The sequence below is a fragment of the Mauremys reevesii genome, linkage group 12, assembly GCF_016161935.1.
Source record: "Mauremys reevesii isolate NIE-2019 linkage group 12, ASM1616193v1, whole genome shotgun sequence".
Classification (NCBI taxonomy): domain Eukaryota; kingdom Metazoa; phylum Chordata; order Testudines; family Geoemydidae; genus Mauremys; species Mauremys reevesii.
The window spans coordinates 48,521,255-48,540,092 of record NC_052634.1 but is presented as its reverse complement, the minus strand read 5'-3'; the positions used below and the strand labels follow the sequence as shown (position 1 = coordinate 48,540,092).

The 18,838-nt window shown below is 51.0% G+C and overlaps 1 non-coding gene across 1 annotated transcript; it reads right to left on the bottom strand.

The window, feature by feature from the left end:
* Positions 1 to 9,797: 9,797 nt before the first annotated feature.
* Positions 9,798 to 9,869, bottom strand: TRNAM-CAU. The gene has a single exon. It is a non-coding gene; the product is annotated as a tRNA-Met (tRNA).
* Positions 9,870 to 18,838: the final 8,969 nt, after the last annotated feature.

The following is an 18,838-nucleotide window of genomic DNA, read 5'->3' as shown; positions in this document are numbered from 1 at the left end:
CTCCCTACCCGGAGCTGCTTCCTGTCAGGCAGTAACAAGGAAATGAAGAGGTTTGTTGAACGGGTTCTGTCTTATTTACCGTCTTCCCAGCTACCCGTCAAAGTTAAAGACCTAGCCCAGTATCCTGTCTGCTGACAGCGGCCAATGCCAGGTGCCCCAGAGGCAATGAACAGAACAGGGAATCATCAAGTGCTCCATCCCTTGTCGCCCATGCCCAGCTTCTGGCAAACAGGGATACCTAGCTAGGGATACCGCTGGTGAAGCGCCATAGATGGACCTATCCTCCATGAATTTATCTAGTGCTTTTTTGAACCCTGTTACAGTCTTGGCCTTCGCGACATCCTCTGGCAAAGAGTTCCACAGGTTGACTGTGTGGTGCGTGAAGAAAGACTTCCTTTTGTTTGTTTTAAAGCTGCTGCCTATGAATTTCATTTGGTGACCCCTAGTTCGTGTGTTATGAGAAGGAGTAAATAACTCTTCCTTATTTACTTGCTCCACGCCGGTCATGGTTTTATAGACCTCCCTTGTATCCCCCTTTAGTCGTCTCTTTTCCAAGATGAAAAGTCCCAATCTTATGAATCTCTTCTTAGACGGAAGCTGGTCCATATCCCCTCATCATGTTTGTTGTCTGTTTCTGACTCTTTCCCATTCCCATATATCGTTTTTGAGGTTGGGGCGACCGCATCAGCACGCAGTATTCAAGATGTGGGCGTACCATGGATTGATATTGAGGCGATATGATAGTTTCTGTCTTATTACCTGTCCCTTTCTTAATGATTCCCAAAGCTCCGCTGCACATTCAGTGGATTTTTTTCAGAGAACTATCCACAATGACTCCCAGATCTCTTTCTCGAGTGGTAACAGCTAATTTAGACCCCATCGTTTTATAGGGATAGTTGGGATTATGTTTGCCAATGTGCATTACTTTGCACTTATGAGCACCGATGTTCATCTTCCATTCGGTTGTCCCGTCACCCAGTTTTGTGAGATCTCTTTGTGGCTCTTGGCAGTCTGCCTGGGACTTAACTCTCTTGAGCAATTTTGTATCATCTGCAAATTTTGCCACCTCACTGTTTAGCCCTTTCCCCAGGTCATTTATGAATAAGTTGAACAGTACTGCTCCCAGTACAGACACCTGGGGATAAGAGAGGGCAGATCCTCTTCTGACACTGGCAGACCAGTTGCCAGCTCATGCCAAGGCCCCTAGGCCTTACTGAAAAGTGACAAACGCATGGCTGGAAACTAGTCTTGCTCACCTGTTTGTTAGTGTTGTTAAAACAGGCATTAGCTTTATAAAAAAACATGTTTAGAGTTTATGACAAGCTTCAGAGGGGTAGCCGTGTTAGTCTGGTTCTGTAGAAGCAGCAAAGAATCCTGTGGCACCTTATAGACTAACAGATGTTTTGCAGCATGAGCTTTCGTGGGTGAATACCCACTTCTTCGGATGACAAGCTTGTGAGTTGCTTCATGCATTATTCTCACTTATAATAGCCGTAGCCCATGTTGTAAGGTGATAGATTTATACGATCTGAAGAGAAACCAGAGTATATAAGCATTGGCACTAAACCCCGCCACCAATCAGGAGAGAAGCATTACCAAGTGTGAAATGCCAGTTTACCAGAAGAGGTTTCATCTCCTTTCCAACAAGAGAAGGCCCTGACTGAGACCAGAACTGGGGTGGGCGGGGCACATGACTTTTGCAGGACATGCACCACCTTTGTAACTAACCTTTGCTATCTCACTTTGTATCACCACACACAGAGCACCTTTTTACCTCTAAGGACCAAAATACACTGTGAAAAAAATCTAACAGCATAAACTTATGATGAGGAACTGCAACACCAACAACAATTTTAAAAGACTTAAAACTGTCTCTGTTTTTCCACACCAGGACCAGCACATACAAAGCCACCACTGCTACCAACAAAAATCTATTTTCACCACCCACCATGTTTTGCTGTTAGGAACCCATACCCCATATTGGTGAGTACTTTCCAGACGAGGATGACGCTCTCAGGCCTCAAATGCCAGGTACAGTTACTCTGTCCTTGATCCAAGATCAACAGGAAAATACACTGGATTACTCCTGCCCCAATAACAAAGAGACTGGGGATCCCACAGCAACTGAAATGGCCATTTGGACAAGCAATGCCATCATGCAATCCGGGGTGGGTGTAACCATGCAAATGACATCAGCCCCAAAAGGCCTTGACAACAGATCACCAACAGATGGCAGGGTAGACTTCATACTGACCCTGTTTCAACTAGATTGTGGTAATTAGTGTTTGTCAATAGTACAGACGCCATGGTGGACTCTAGGCTCTGCTTGAGGGATCCTGGCACAGGGGCTGGGGGAAGAAAGGATTGCAGATTCTGACCTGAGCTCTGGAGAGGAGGTAATAATGGAAGGGGGCATTATTGACTCCTTTTCTTCTCAGGGTTCCCTGGGCTGGAGTTCTACATTCCACAGGGCCAAATGAGAGGGTGATGCCATGTTGTTAATGATAACCAGTGCTACAGGTGAGGTTTGAACTCACAATCTCAGCATAGCTCCTGTCAGTACTGCATGCTAACCAGCTGTGCCACTGTCACTCAGTGTTTTCTGAGACCCCTAGGCTGATAAAGCCAAGGAGTGACCCAAAACATTCTCAGTGGGGTTGAGAGCAGGTAGCGACAAGTGTTGGTACTTGGTGGGGTGGATTCTTCTTAAGGGTTCCAGGCCCCATTTCACCCTTTTGTTCTTCCCTGTGTAATAACAGAGCTGGTTAAGACTCAATGGAGAGTCTTGCTACAGACCAACAGATCTGAAATCACTGATAACCAGCTCTAAGTACTAGTCCTGCTTTGGGACAGTGTCTCTCATGCAACAAACTGCCCAGTCTGCGCTAGCAGGGAGGCTACCTCACTAACAGCTGAAATCAGGAGAGCTGTGTGAAGCGCAGGGACCCAGGGTGCCTGAACAGGGGAACAACACCCCAGGACTTTTAAAATGGGAGGGCTCTGCCTTACCACTTTGTAATGACAGTAAGGGCTAATGATGGGGAGGGGACGGAGACCAGTGAGCTGTAGGAGGGGTCTTGGGGGAAGAAGCACCAAAGGAGTGGGGCCTTGGGGAGAAGGGGTGGGGTAGGGGCGTGGCCTCGAGTGGAAGGGGTGGGGCTACTGTTTGGGCTCTGGTGGCCGCTACTTTTAGGCAGGGCCACCCTGGGGGGGCAAGTGGGGCAATTTGCCCAAGGCCCCGGGCCCCGCAGGGGCCCCACAAACTCTGGCCAAGAATCCCTTCCCTGGTAGCGCTCCGGGTCTTCAGATGCACTTCTGTGGTGGGTCCTTCAGTGCTGCCAAAGACGCAGAGCGAGTGAAGGACCCGCTGCTACTGAAGACTCAGACGCCACCCAGTGAGTACAAGAGCCGCAGCAGGTGGCGCCTTTTTTTATGTCCGCTCCCCCGCTTTGCCCCAGAGCCCCGAATCCTCTGGGCGGCCCTGCTTTTAGGGAGCCTGTTCCGCTCCTGGTGGGACCACAAGACGTCCCAGAGCAGAGAGGGTGGCCAGCAGAGCAGTGACGGGGGGAACGGCAAGTGACCGGCAATGTGGCCAGACAGCGGAGGGAGAAAGGGGCTTTCCCCCCAGGAGGTGAGAGGTGAACTCTGGGTTTTCATTGACCCAGGACAGCAGCTGTGGGTGAGGTGCAGTGAAGGGAGGGGCATATCCACAGAGCTTCTGGGGTCTTGATTTAAGAGCCCGAGGCAAAAGGCCACTACCCAGCGCACTGTGGGTGGGTGTTTTGCTCATAGTGTTGTGTTATGAATCCTGATTGTGGTGTTTTCCCAAGTTAATACAAGGTGATTTTCCTCCTTTTTATTAAAGTTTCTTTCCTGCACTCAGTGGTTGTGAGTGGGGAAAGTATCACCTCTTAGAGGCACCCAGTGGCCAGGGCTAGTTTCCCCAGGTTACTGGGTGGGGGCTTAGGCACATTGTGTGTTGTATTGTTGAAGAGGAGCCCCAAGCACCCAAACAGGGAATTGTAACTTCAACCTTCAGAGTAAGAGCCAGAGGTGCTGCCAGCTGAGCTAGCCAGGCCGCCTAAACGTATTAACCCCTTTCACCACAAGAGCAAACACCAGGTACTTCTGTGCTTCTCAGCAGCTGGGAAAAAGCCTCTTGGGGGAAATGTCTCCTGCCCCACCGCCAAAAGGAGCCCCTTGAGTGGGAACGGTCAGAGGCCCCACTTGGGGGCTGGCCCTGCTTTCCTACCGCCTTGTGATGCTGGCCGCAGAACGAATGCTGGTCTGTGAGTGGCCTTCAGTGGGTGTTCGGCATGGCAGGGAGCAGCCTGGCCGGGTGTCTTTGTGGCTGTCTGCTGGCCACGCATAGGCATGGTCCTGCCTTCCTCTTGCCCTGCCCTTGGTTGATCTGTGGCTTTTAAGCCTTCCCTTGGAGCTGTCAGCACCAGCCGCCTCTGCTCTAGGTGCCCAGAGGAGGAGAGGTGCTGGGCTCCAGCCTGGGACTCTTCCTCCCTCCTGCCTAGCCCTGACTATGAAGCCTGGCCCTGGCCCTCCTTCCTTTAAATGCCATGTGGGCAAGAGGAAGAGTGTGACAGCTGCAGGGACCAAAGTTGAGGACTTCAGGTGAAGCAGCGAGAAACAACCATATGGTCAAACCACAGGACTCTCTAGCCAGACTGTTAAGTTCTAGGACCCCAACCTATAGCAGCCAGCCCATTGAACCAGCCAGACCAAAGACCTATCTCCAGTGGCCCTCAGTCACCCAGCATGAGGGAAAGAATTCACTCTAGTTCACCCTGAGAGAGGGATAGCTAAGCACATTGAGCTCCAGGGCTTTGCAGCAAACTAACATACCTCCAGGAGGTCACACTGAGATTTGAACTCAGATTCCAGGATTCAGAGTCCTGAGTGCTGCCCATTACACCATGGGACCTGCTGCTATTTTATTTTCTAGACCCCTGTGACTCTCAGCTGGATGGTTTGCACTCTGCACTTATTGCTTCCCACCAGCGGCTTCCTCTCGCAGGACTCTCTCTCCTCCTCCAGCGACTGTGGTCCTGCTCTACCAGATCTGTGGGTCCTGCCCTGAGACCCCACATCCCCCTGCTTTGTCTCCATTCCCTGCAGGCCACAAACATGTCAGGGGAGGCCACCCCTCCCTTCACTCGGTGCTCCCGCTCATATCGGCCAGCTGCAGCCTCATCTCCTGGAACTCGGGCAGCTGTCGCTTGATCCGGTCGTACAGTCACACGCTGACTGGCTCCCCTGCCTGGATACTCTTGTGGAAATCCCACAGGCGACGCTGCAGGACTTGGCACCATTGGTTTCTTAAATGTTGTGGTGTTTGCCCGACTGCCACAGCAAAGCCGCCAACTCCTCCCTCACCAACTCCCACCAATCCCCCTGGTTGCCATAGAACCCTCTGATGCTTTTCCGTTCTGCCAACACCACCAGGCCTCCCCCTCTGCTCCTTTATCTTGCAAGCTCTGGATGTTCAGCTTCCAATATCCTCTGCCCTGGGTCAGGGAATTGAAATCCTGCTCAACACCAAACAGTCTAGAGGAAGGGAGCCAGTTCCTTCATAGAACTTTCCTTTCACGCCTTAACTGGGGACCATACACATTAATATAGCCATAACCAGTGCTACGGAGCACAAAGCTCACCAGTAATGCCCTCCCTGGTTGGAGCTCCAGCACCTTCTGTACTCGCACCATGAATATGAAGAACAAGACTCCAACCCCATCATTCTTCACTGGCCCGGAGGACCAGAGAGATGGGCCCTTCCACCAATCACCCTCTGCCCATCAAGCTACCCTAGACTTGTTAATGTGCATTTCCTGAACACCCACCATGTCCAAGCCCAGCTGCTCCAAGGCAATGAACATCAAGTGCCTCCTCCTGGGCCCCCAAATCCCTTCCATCTTCCAAATGGCCATTTTCACAGATGCCCCTTCCAGGGCACTGCCCTTGCTCAGTTGCACAGAGGACTTTTCATCCCCAATCCCTGCCTGTCATTGCCCAGCACCCCCTCTGGCACCATTCCTGAGGGCCACCCTGCCTCACTCTCTTCCTGCCATATTGGGTCCACCAATACCTAATGTAGGAGAGACAGCTCCCATCCCTCATTGGAAAAGGTGAGGCCAGCAGCACACAGGTTTTTTTTTCCTATTACAGAGCCCAAGCTCAGAGACTCACCTTGGAGTGCAGGCACCCCTGTGCTCCCAGAAGACAAACCACCATTGTACAAAAAGGGATGAAAGGACCTGCCAAAGTCTGGGATTGAATGAACAACCTTTAGATCTTCAGCCCAATACGCTCCCAACTGAGCTACTTTGGCAGCTGTGTAGCAGTATTTTGGCCTGTTGCTTCTCTTTCAGGGAGTTTTTTGCAGCCGTTGCACACAAAAAGGACGTCATTGTGAGCGGCCCATGACGACAAGACTCGCTTTTGCCTGCCTTGCTCAGCTTGACTTGACTTGCTGCCTCACCCGGTTCCTGCCCTAGTGCCCAGGTTGACCTGGCAGTGAAAGGGGACTGGGGGCCAGTGGCACAGGGAGGAAGTTGAGCTGTACCCAGAGCTAGACTAGACCCTGGCAGCAAGAGTCTGGCCACCACTTGCCACCCCACCCTGCTGTCCTGGCTTCCGCCACTGGGTGTCGTTTTGGGAGGGAAGTGGGGCTCCTGCCTCCCTTCCCCGATTTTCACCCCGCAAAGGAGTGTGAACAGGAAAACGAACGGCTGCTCCACACCCCCACCGGAGGAACCCGACGCCCTTAGCTGTGGGGAGTAAGAAGTGGCTGTTGGCTGACAGGGCCTGTCCCCGAGGAGCTGGAGCAGCAGCTGCCACCTCCCCCTCGGCTCCAGGCTGTGGGAAATGCTCATTGCCTGGCTGCATGGGCGGCTGCTGCTCCGTGCTCTGGAGAGCGTCTGTATTGCTCTGTCAACCCCCCGTCTTCACTGAGCGAGTCTGGTAAGGTCCCAAGTGCCCCCTCCGGCCTGGCAGCTGAGTCTATGCAGACATCAGCCCCCCTGCCAGCCCCACAGGCAGCAGCAGCACCAGCCCCCCAGCACCACAGGGGCACTCAATGCACTCTCTGTGGGGAAATGGCTCCCATGGAGTCGCTGACTTGGCTCCTTTCGCACTCTAGAGAGAGGAGCAGAACCAGGGCTACGGTTGATCTATAGGGCACCAGGTGAGTAGCAGACGGTTCAGGTGCTGAGAGTTTGCCTGACCTCTCAGGGACACAGTGTGAGGTGGTGTCCCAGGCATCTCTATGAAAGGAGCAGAACAGGATTTACTTGGGGTGGGAAGAGAATTGAGAGTGTCTTGGGGGGTTGTACAGAGGTATTGCCCCGGTGAGAGACTGCCTAAAACACAGGCCTTGTTGTGAGCAAGATTCCAACCTGCGCAGGGGAACCCTATTGGATTTCGACTCCAATGCCTTAATCACTCAGCCATCAGCACAGTAATGACCTAATGCCAGAGAATCACAATGCCCAGGTGTGAAGTCATCTGAACTACAGAATTCCCACAGCAAACCTGGCTCCCAAAGCACAGGGGGGATTTGGGGTTCATTCTCTTTGCTTAGCCATGTGCAGTCGCACAGCAGGATGCGGCTGGTGGGACAGGGATACTGAATGCTCAAGGGTCAGACCTAGGAAGGTTGAAGCTTCATAAGCTTCTTGCCCTGCAGACAGCCTGCTCAGAGAAAGGAAACTCCCACAGAATCCGGACTGGCTGTGTATAGCGCACTTCCACCGCATTGCCCAGCGCCCCAGCGACAAGCCAGAGCTGTGGTCTGGGAGTGAGAGGCACAGGCAGAGTGCTGACTGGGAGCTCAGGGCTGGGATAGCAGGGGCTGCGGGCAGGGAGTCAGGGGCACCGGCAGAGCATTTAATTGAACTGATTTAAATCTCAGGTTTGATCATTCCTGGGACTGGACCTGGCTAGGACTCTCGGGCATCACTGAAGTGTTCTTGAAATCAGGTTCCAGCTTTGTCCGGCCCCCTCCTTTTCTGAGCTGGGCTGCAGCCCCTGACGCAGCCGCCCGCCCGCCTGCCGCGGATAGCGGGCCCAGCAGAGGCCCCAGCAGGGACCAGGCGGCACTTCGGCAAGGGCCCCTGGTGGGGCTGGCAGCCGGGCTCTCAGCGCCGAAGAGCCCGGGCTGGCCAGGGGAGTGCACCGGGCCAGGCAGGCAGGCAGCGGGAGGGGCCTGACTGGAGGGCCAGAGGCACGTGAGCATGTGTGCGAGCAGAGCATTGTGGGAGAGGAAGCAGGGGTAATCAAGTGTATTTTCCTGTTTAGTTTGCATCAAAGACTGTACCTGGCATTTGAGGCCTGAGAGCGTCACCCTCGCCTGAAAAGTACTCACCATTAAGGGGTAGGGGTTCCTAAGGGCAGCGCATGGAGGGAGGTAGAAATGGATGTTTGTTGGTCTCTTGCAGTTGTTGCTGATGTCCTTTCTGCTGTCCCTGGTGTGGAAAGACAGAGGCAGAGGCGGTTTTGAATCTCTTCAAATTGTTGTTAGTGCTGCAGTTGCTCACCCTAAGCTTATGCCATTAGATCTCTTTCACGGTGTTTTTGGCCCTGAGAGGTAAAAGGTGTGTTGTTAGGGAGTGAGGTAGCAAACGTTAGTTGCAGAGGTGGTGCATGTGCCACAGAAGTCGTGTGCCCCCCCCCGTCCCCGTCCAGGAGTCCAGGATTTGCATAAACCCACCCACTGACCTGTGACTAACAATCTCGCTCTGCTAACTCTTCCAGCAAAACAGGCCAAAGAAAGTGTATGCGAGCACTGTACCACAGTCCCGGTGCTCTTTTCGGTTCCTTCCCACAGAACTTTCCTTCCATAGCAGTCCAGTTCCTTGCTGTTGCTTGGCTAACCACTGCATGCATGTGCTATTCCGTACCCTGAGCTGATTCCGGGCTTTTGTGCTCAATACAGCCTTGCCCCTCCATGTCTCTGTGGCACAATGGGTCAGCGCGTTCGGCTGTTAACTGACAGGATGGTGGTTTGAGCCCACCCAGGGACGACACTAAGCCTGTGCTGCTTCCTTGCTTCCCCGAGGCCTGTGGGGGAGCCTCAAAGGTCCCATTTTGCTGCCTCTTGGCCTCAGTGCTTTCAGCTGGTGGTCCAAAGAGCAGGCTGGATGCCATTCAGAAACCCATCTGCCAGCAGCCGTGCCGGAGGCTCAGGCTTAATCCTCAAAGCCGAGCACAAAAACTTTCAGCTGGGAACATTTCGCTCCCTTCCCGCCTCCGCCCAAGCGGCAAGGGAGAAGCGGAGGAGACAGGCCGGCTCAAAGACGCCTCCCTCCCACTTCCCTGTACGCTGTGCAAAGCTCTTGGCCTGCCTCATGCCTCGTCAGGAAAGCGCAGCCATGCGGCCCAAGCCTGAGTCACGTCCGCGGCCTGGCCCGCCCCGCCCCGGCTGACAGCGCGCAGAGCCACGCGAGTCAATGGCAGGTCGAGTCGGGAGCCTCGGCTCTTTCCCCTGACAGCCACACACACAGCACTGCGTAGCGCCCCCAGAGCCTCCCTCGTGTTCTCCCGCAGCAGCCGCCTGCCGGAGTGGGTGGGAAAAGGGGACCAGGAAGCACTGCAGCCTCATTCCGGGACAGGAGGCCCTCGCCACGCCCAGGCCTGCCTCTTGCCTTCAGCCCAGGCAGCCAGAGGTGCCGGGGAGCTGCCTGGCAGGGCGCCGCTTCGCCTCAGCCACCTCTTGCCCCATGGCCTAGGCTCTCTGCTGGTCACCGGCTCGCTGGAAGGCCCAAAGGGAAAAGAAACAAGCGCACGCGTAGCAGAGGATGGTTTCGATCCATCGACCTCTGGGTTATGGGCCCAGCACGCTCCCGCTGCGCCACTCTGCTGGTTCTTCATACTTGCCCTCTGCCACCTAGCCGCCACTATCCGGATTAGTGCCTTACGCACTCTCGCGCTGGCAGGCAGATGCGCAGGCTGCTAGGCAGCTGCCCTGGTCACAGGATTTTACAGCTTCTACAGGGTAAAAAGGATCTATTTGGGGTTTGGACCCCATTGGGAGCTGGGTAGCTGAGTGCCGGAGATGGGAGCACTTCTTAAACAGTTTTCAGTTAAGCTTTCAAGCTTGTGGGGGACGAGGTTCAGCCTTGGATCCGTGTCTGCAGCAGGCAAGCACCTCTGGCTCAATCGCCCCCCCCCCCGCCGTATTAGCAGACTAAAACGCGGAGCGAACGCACACGCCTTGCAAAGGAACAGGAGCCGGGATCTCGAACAAAAGTCAACATTTTATTAAGATGACGTTCAAAGAAAAAAAAAGTGTACGGTACAGAGTTTCAGCATAGAAGTTTCTGGTGCTCAGGGAACAACGTACAGCTTACCCAAGGGGTGCGAAGTTTGGTTTAAGATCGGGTGGCGTAAGGAATACATAATCTGCAATAGCTCTGACTGGGGGTAAAAGGTTAATGTACAGACACTGAGTTAGGAGGGTATGTTGTCCATATGAGGGCTACGTTCTGGTGTGGAGTATAACGAGCGGATACGACGATGAGGATGGATTGACCCGCGTTTGGTGAGTTTTAACGTTCGGTGTTTTGGAATCTTTGCCACGATCTAGTTGAAGCAGGGTCAGTAATGAAGTCTACCCTGCCATCTGTTGGTGATCTGTCATCAAGGCATTTTGGGGCTGATGTCATTTGCATGGTTACACCCACCCCGGATTGCATGATGGGAGTGCTTGTCCAAACGGTCATTTCAGCTGCTGCGGGATCCCCAGTCTCTTTGTTATTGGGGCAGGAGTAATCCAGTGTATTTTCCTGTTAATTTTGGATCAAGGACAGAGTAACTGTACCTGGCATTTGAGGCCTGAGAGCGTCATCCTCGCCTGAAAAGCACTCACCATTAAGGGGTATGGGTTCCTAACGGCAGCACATGGTAGAAGGTAGAAATGGATGTTTGTTGGTCTTTTGCTGGTGCTGCTGATGTCCTTTCTGCTGTCCCTGGTGTGGAAAGACAGAGGCAGTTTTGAATCTCTTAAAATTGTTGTTAGTGTTGCAGTTGCTTGCCCTAAGTTTATGCCGTTAGATCTCTTTCACGGTGTATTTTGGTCCTGAGAGGCGAAAGGTGTGTTGTTAGGGAGTGAGGTAGCAGAGGTTAGTTGCAGAGGTGGTGCATGTGCCACAGAAGCTGTGTGTCCCCCCTGCTCTGGTCCAAGAGTCCAGTATTTGCATAAACCCACCCACTGACCTGTGACTAACAATCTCGCTCTGCTAACTCTTCCAGCAAAACAGGCCAAAAAAAGTGTATGCGAGCGCTGTACCACAGCCCCGTGCTCTATTCGGTTCCTTCCCACAGAACTTTCGCTCCATAGCAGTCCAGTTCCTTGCTGTTGCTTGGCTAACTCTTCCATAAAAACATTTCTTCCAGGTTCTCATTCAGCACTATATTCCTACCAATTTCCACTTTTAAGTACCATCAGAGACCACCTGTTTCACTATAACTAAAAGTTTTACCTTTCTGTCAAAGATTTTAGGTGTATGTTATAACACATTATTTATAATGGGATAATAATTTTATTCTATTTTTAAACTCAAGAGAGACAAAAACCATAAAATGTGCATTTAGAGAGTTCAAAAGAATCCCATGGTACTAAACACAAATAGCTATTTTCAATCTCTCTTAAATTGCTGTTTTTTGGAACCCATGTCCCTTGTCTAACGATGTTTATGTAGGTTCTGGTGAGTCCTGAAATCATGAACTGCTAAGTACCGTTCTACTGTCCTTGATTCATATAGCCAGGATTACTACACTTTATTTTTCCTGCCCTAATAAGAAAGTGTTTGGGGATCCCACAGCAGCCAAAATCACCATTTGGACAAGCACCCCCCATCATGCAATGCGGGGTGGGTGTGACCATGCACATCAGCAACCAAAGGCCTTTCCAACACATCCCCAACAGATACCAGGGTAGAGTTCATTCTGACCCTGCTTACATCCTCCCCACAGCCAAGAATTGGTGGTCCTGATAAATCACACTCCCTATTATACCAGCTCATTGGTATTGAATGCTGAAGTTATGGCTAGCAAAAGTAGCCACCCGTCTCTGCCCTGTAGCATCCAGCTTAGCCCTTGTTAACACATAAGTCAGTGGATTGTTCTCTGTCCATACCTGAAACTGAGCACCAGACAAGTAGTCTCAAAATTTCTCAGTGATGGCCCATTTCAAGGCCAAGAACTGCAGCTGGTGGATGGGATAGCGAATTTCCCTATCAGACAGTCCTCAGCTGGCAAAGGCCACAGATTTACATTTACCTTCCACTTCCTGGTAGGAGAGTGCTCCCAGACCCTCCAAACTGGCATCAGCATGCAGGATACTGTTTGTTTGGTCAGCAAGGACTAGGACTGGCACATGAATCATGCAAATAATGATTTCCCGTAAAGCCCTGTCACATCTCTCATCCCGCCATGTCCCCAATGGAGAGGAGAGGAGCCCCTCCCCTGTCCCAGGCCAGGTGTACCAGGTCTGTGGAGGCAGATGTCCATGGCCCAACCCAAATAAGCTAGAGTTGCTGGGGAGAGAAGTTCCTTTCTCAGTTCAAACCCACCAGAGTTGATGTTGCAGTGTGGGAGAGATGTTTTTCACCTGGTTTTTAGATGCTCTAATGAGAAGGAGCAGGTGGAAGATTTTTCTTCTCCTTGCATTTCAAACTCTCCCCCACAACTTTCGGCTCTAGTCTGATCTCTCTCTCATGTCTTCAGAGCCGTCCTTAGCTATAGGCAGCCACCTAGAGTTCCACTAGGTCTGGGGGCACTGTTCTGCTGGGAGCCTAGACAGATGGGAAGCAGTGGAGCATGTAAGAGCAGGGCTGCTGGGTCCTAGAGAGAGCTGAATGCAGCACAGTCTGAGGGAGGGGATTGGCTGCTGGGGTCTCTGGGAAGGGGAGGGGGGAGGAGTTGGGGAAGGAGCTCACCTGTGAGTGTGACTCTTTCCCCCCAGCTGAGGTGAGGTGAGGCAGGCTCTGCGGCTCTGGAACCAGTATCCTTTGTTGTCCCCCATAACATCCATTCTTCTCCCGCCCTGCCCCATGGAGCACCCCCTCCTTTCTCCCTCCTCCCCAGGAGCATCCCTCTCTCTCTCCTCCCTCCCCTCCGTCAGGGCTGGGTTGGGTGAGGTGCTGGGGGGTAGGTGGGCGGGAGGAGGCTGGCTGGCTGCCTGCTGAGGAATGACAGTGAAAGTAATTCACTTCCTGGGCAGTGAGCCAGGATTGGAATGTCACACGGGGCTGAGCTGGGGTTAGCCAGATGTGTGAAAACTCAGGACAGGGGGTTGAGGTAGGGTGAGCAGATATCCCTATTTTATAGGGCCAGTCCCAATTTTCGGGTCTTTTTCTTATATAGGCTCCTTTTACCCCCCACCCCCTGTCCTGATTTTTCACACTTGCTGTCTGGTCACTCTAGGTGGGGGTAATTGGTGCCTATATAAGACAAAGCCCCAAATATCGGGACTGGCCCTATTAAATCAGGACATCTGGATTTGGTCAACCTAGCTGGGGAGCGCGTCTCCCCCGGGCTGGCAGCTGCCAGCAATCCACCTCATCCGGGGGGAGCTGCACAGGGCAGGATGAGCTGCTGTGGCTCCATGGGTGACCTGTCCCTGAGATCAGATGCTGTGCTAACTTCACCATGGTCCGTAAGGCTGGTGGTGGTGCCCATTGGCGTGTGATTGGACCTGAGGGTTTGCTGCTGCTGTTGCCACTCTGCACCCCAAGAGGTGGATTTTGGGGTCTACTGCAGCTGTTGGACCAGCAGGCTGGGGGTGAGCCAAGCATGAAAGCAGTACTGTGTTGTCATTTAGGTTGTCATTTAACAACTTTGTTTGCCAAAAATTCTTGCTAACAATCCTGAATCCAATTTCAATATCTTAGCCAAAAACAGAAAATTAAGTTGTTTTGAAATTATTAGTGACAGGTTTGGTTTGGGGCAGGGAGTGGGCCAGTTTTCATCAGAGAAACAAAAAATGTTGACTGACTTTCCTATAGCCTGTTACTCCTGATAAGAGCCCTCCAACAACTGTAATATGCTCATCTCCTTACTAGTGTATAAAGCAGGGGTCGGCAACCTACGGCACACGTGCCAAAGGTGGCAGGTGAGCTGATTTTTGATGGCACGCAGCGGCAGGCTGAGCGGCTCAGCCCATCACTGCTCTGGGGTTCCGGCTGCTGCCCTATTGCCAGCTGGGATACCGGCCGCCGGCCCCACTCAGCACCTGCTGCTGGCCTGGGGACCCCCAAGGAACCCCAGGCTGGCAGCGGGCTGAGCAGGCCGGCTGAACCACTCAACCTGCTGTCAGCCTGGGGTTCCATTCACTCAGCTGGCAGCGGGCTGAGTGGGCTGGTAGCGGGCTGAGCAGGGCTGGTGGGGGGTTGAGTGGCTCAGTCTGCTGCCAGTCTGGGGTGCCGGCAGCACTCAGCCTACTGCTACTCCGGGGTTCCAGCTGCCGGCCCCTTGCCAGTCAGGAGCCCAGCCGCCGGCCCCACTCTGCCTCCTGCCAGCCTGGGTGAGCAGAACCCCAGGTTGGTAGCGGGCTGAGGGGGGTTGGCGGCCGGGATCCTGGCTGGCAGGAGTTGGTGGTCAGAACCCCAGACCAGCAGCAGGCTGAGCAGGGCCTGGGATCCTTGTCTAGGGTTCCAGCCACCAGTCCCACTCAGCCCGCTGCCGGTCTGGGGTTTCATTTACTCAGCTGGCAGTGGCCTGAGCAGGACCGGTGGCCAGGACCTCAGATAATAACAATAGTTTATTTATATAATATAGACATAGAGAGAGACCGTCTACAAACGTTAAAGTGTATTACTGGCACGAGAAACCTTAAATTACAGTGAACTTGGCACACCACTTCTGAAAGGTTGCCGACCCCTGGTATAGACTGACCATATGTTGTACTAAGATTCTCCTGCTTTTTTTTTTTCCTGTGAGTCAGTATAGCTTTTGCCAGCCCAGAAGTTGGGCAGCCAATGTTTTACATTTTCAATGTTTTCTCCAACTTTCATAAAGTAAATACATAGTTAATATGAGTTAAAAAGGCCACGGACACTTCCTTGTGAAGAATCTGTACAGCAGATCATGCTAGAGCTGTGAAAATGTCAGTTTTTGATGGAACTTTAGAGACAGTGATTTATCATGTATTTTATCATGTGAATGTGCTGCTATTGCCAATGTCTTTCCAAACAAAAATAAGGCACAATAGGACTTCTGTAACATTTCTGTGCTACCTTAATCTAGATGAGATGATTCTGTGCTGACTTCATTTTGGTCACTTTGTGCTTTACCTAGCAGTAAAACTAGGGTTATATTTTCCCACTGTTTGGAAACCCAGCTTATTAAACTGATTTTGCAGCCAAAAAAGCCAGAAAGATTGCTTTTAATTAAAAACAAATCTTTGTTTCAATACCTCTTCATATAAATTTCCAATACAATTTTGACAAATTAAAAAAATTATATTATTTGCATCATTCTGTCAAATCAGAATTTTTTCTATGGTGCCACTTCTTTAGTGCTAGTGCATCAGCATTACAGTTTGCTTCATTAAGTTAAACTGGTTTAATAACGTGAATGTGGCAAGTTTTCCAATACTGTATGCTTATATTTGTGTTGCTAAGAGCAGATCAGGCACAGGGGCACCAGTTTCATAATCTCGCCTAGGGCACCATAAATCCTAAGGACGGCCCTGCATGCCTCAAGTCTCTTTTTCCTGGCCTTGTTCCAGAGCCCTCACAGCCCAATTCTCTGCCCTAACATTGAGCCCTCTACTGCCCCCTGAACCTCTCATTCCAACCCCACCCCAAAGCCTGCACCCCCTAGCCAGTGCTCTCATCCCCCTGCACTCCAACTCTCTGTCCCATGTAGCCTGATTTAGGGTGTACTAATAATATTAATTTGGAAAATATGATGAAAATTTAATTTATTAGCTTACATTTTATTTAATTTAATTGAGTTATAAAGTTACAGTTGCATTACTGCTATTCAAAAGATACATATGGCATTATATGCAACAAAGGTTTGGTTAATATACTCACACCCTTTCTTGATAACCTGGTGGTAAGAAACACAGGCCCAGCCTTGCAGTTCAGGTTTCTCAATTCTTGAGTGAAAGATGCAGTGCTTAGAAAAAGCTAATGTTACTTTGGGTTTACTTGAATAAGTTAAACTTAAAATCAAAACCTAATAAACAAAGAATAAAAACTTAGGGAAACCGAGCTTAGCCGAGTTACTTTGAAACTTAAAGTTTAAGAACAAGTACAGCCTACTGATAGTAGAGAGAGAATGGAGGAAGTAAGTCAGAATGATAGAGCGACGTGCTCTAGTGAGGTGGGTTACCTCTTTTATAGGGCACAAGCGCCGGAAATCCTTCCTCCTATGCCCAAATTTCATTCCTTACCCACAAAACGTTAGGGTATGCTTACTTCATAGGCTAGTATGTTTGTGCGTGTTGATGACGTGTACATATGCACATAAGTTCCCTTGTGGTGTACCTGTTAAATCTGTGGGTACAACACTGAAAAACCCCTTATGCCATTCTCCATTGTCGATTGGTCTAGGTAAAGGCCTTAGACAGGTGTGGGTACTTCTCTCTTTAAGTAACAAGATAAAGGTCAATTTTCCTTTCTGAGTGAAAGGTCACACTATAGAGATGCTCACTTTGCCTTAGCTTAACATACAGGATATGGCCTGTAGGTCCTCGTAAGTCATGTGCTCCAGCCCCCTAATCATTTTTATTGCCCGCCACTGGACTCTCTCCAGGTTCTCCACTTCCCTTCTCATGTGGGTCCCAACCCCAAAAGTACTCACATTTCACCCCAATGGCCCCCAAATGCCGGCTTTTAATATGTAAAGAGGGTGCTGCCATGGTCAAGTCACTCCCGAGTTCTCCAGTGGAGCCTGCTGGCGGACAACAAGGTGAAAATTAGCCAGGACGTCGCTCAGTCAATTCCCTCTGCTCCCAGCAGGTGGTATCGGAAAGCTCCAAGATGGCTCACTTCCCTTTCTCTCATCAGCTTCAGGCCCCAGGGTTACAAATGCACAAACCAGTTGGGATTCTCCCCTGGGCTCAGGGGGTGGGACTGCTCTGAGGGGATGGACTTGCACACTTGGGATATTAGTGCAAAGATACAATTTCAATTTCTCTTAGAGAAATTTGAGGGCAATTTATATTTGGTAAAAATCTTATTTAGTGAAAGGAAAGCTGCAGTGACAGCCTGGTTACTGGGGTGCAAAACACTTTCCTCCTGGGAGAAACAAGAAGTTAGAATTAGAAATTTACATCGTTTGTTCCAATGTTGGCACAGGTTTAATTTTGCTTCTGTGTAGGCTTGTTTCAGGCTGTGACTATTTTGGTTTATTGGGTTGTTTTGTTTTTTTAAGTTGGACTGGAGCTTTTAATTGACATTTGCTGGATTCGAATGGCTGACCTACAACACCAGTTTTGACATAGTTCTGCATATTTTATACAGATTTGGCCAGTATTCAAGGATCCAAATCCTTTATAGAAGGTTTTAGTGGTCAGGCTTATTTATTTTATGTTATTTTATCATCCTGCTGTAGCACACCTTTTGGATAAAATGTTGAAATTATTAATTTATGGTATTTGTTAATTTTTATTTTTGCAAACAAAGTTTTTCTTAGTGTTTGGGTTTTAAATTAAGCATTATTTTTGGTTTCAATTTTTTATTTTGGCTTTGGTTATTGATGGGATCTTTAAGAACTTTGGATTTAATACTAAAATTTGGACAGATTTAGATTATTTAAAGTAAACCCTGTTTACTATTTTATTTTAATAAAGGTTGTATTGCTCTAAACCCTGGCCAGGGGGAGAGGAGATGAGCCTGGCCTTTAACTGAGAAGGAGCAGAGGCATGGGAGGCATGGCCCCCGTGAAGGGTGGGGCCAGATGATGGGGAGCACAGCCCCCCCGATTTTTTTTGTCTAGCCCACCTCAGTCACCCACCAAACGAGAAGAGTCTGATGCCACCTGCTGGTCACTGGGTGTCACTGCTGCTCCATGGGAAACATGCTCTGTGTGTTATCTTGACTGGTCCGTGGGTGTCACTGCTCCTAGAAGGCAGCTACACGCTGTGCATTACGCCACCTGGCCACTGGGTGTCACTGCTGCTCCAAGGAAAACACCTTCTGTGCGTTACCCTGATTGGCCACTGGGTGTCGCTGCTGCGCCAAGGGAGACATAAGAACAGCCAGACTGGGTCAGATGCAAAATCCATCTAGCCCAGTATCCTCCTGTCTTCTGCCAGCGGCCAGTGCCAGGTGCCCCAGAGGGAATGAACAGAGCAGGGAATCATCCAGTGATCCATCCCCTGCCGCCCATTCCCAGCTTCTGGCAAACAGAGGCTACAGGCACCATCCCTGCCCACCCTGGCTAATAGCCCTTGATGGACCTGTCCTCTGTTCATTTATCTAGTTCTTTTTTTTAACCCTGTTATAGTCTTGGCCTTCACAACATCCTCTGGCAAGGAGTTCCACAGGTTAACTATGCAACTGCCCTGAGTCCCCCCCCCCCTGGGTTGTATATGGAAAAGAGGATGAGGATGAGGAGAGCCATGATGTGTCTGTCACTGGCTGGTGCCTCAGTTTCCTCTAGGCAGCAGTGCTGCAGGCTCCTTTGGTCAGTGCCCATGCAGCTGTGTCGGGGGAAGGGGGAGTAGAGGCTCATGCTCCCCAGCCCCACGCCCCTCCCCCAGCAGCTGGGGAATCCAGGCCAAATGTAACCCTGGTAGCTGGGCCGGGATTAGCCTGGGACGGAGTAGGGCTGGGGAGGAATTGCAGGGGAGACAGATGCACCCGCTGTGAGGGGA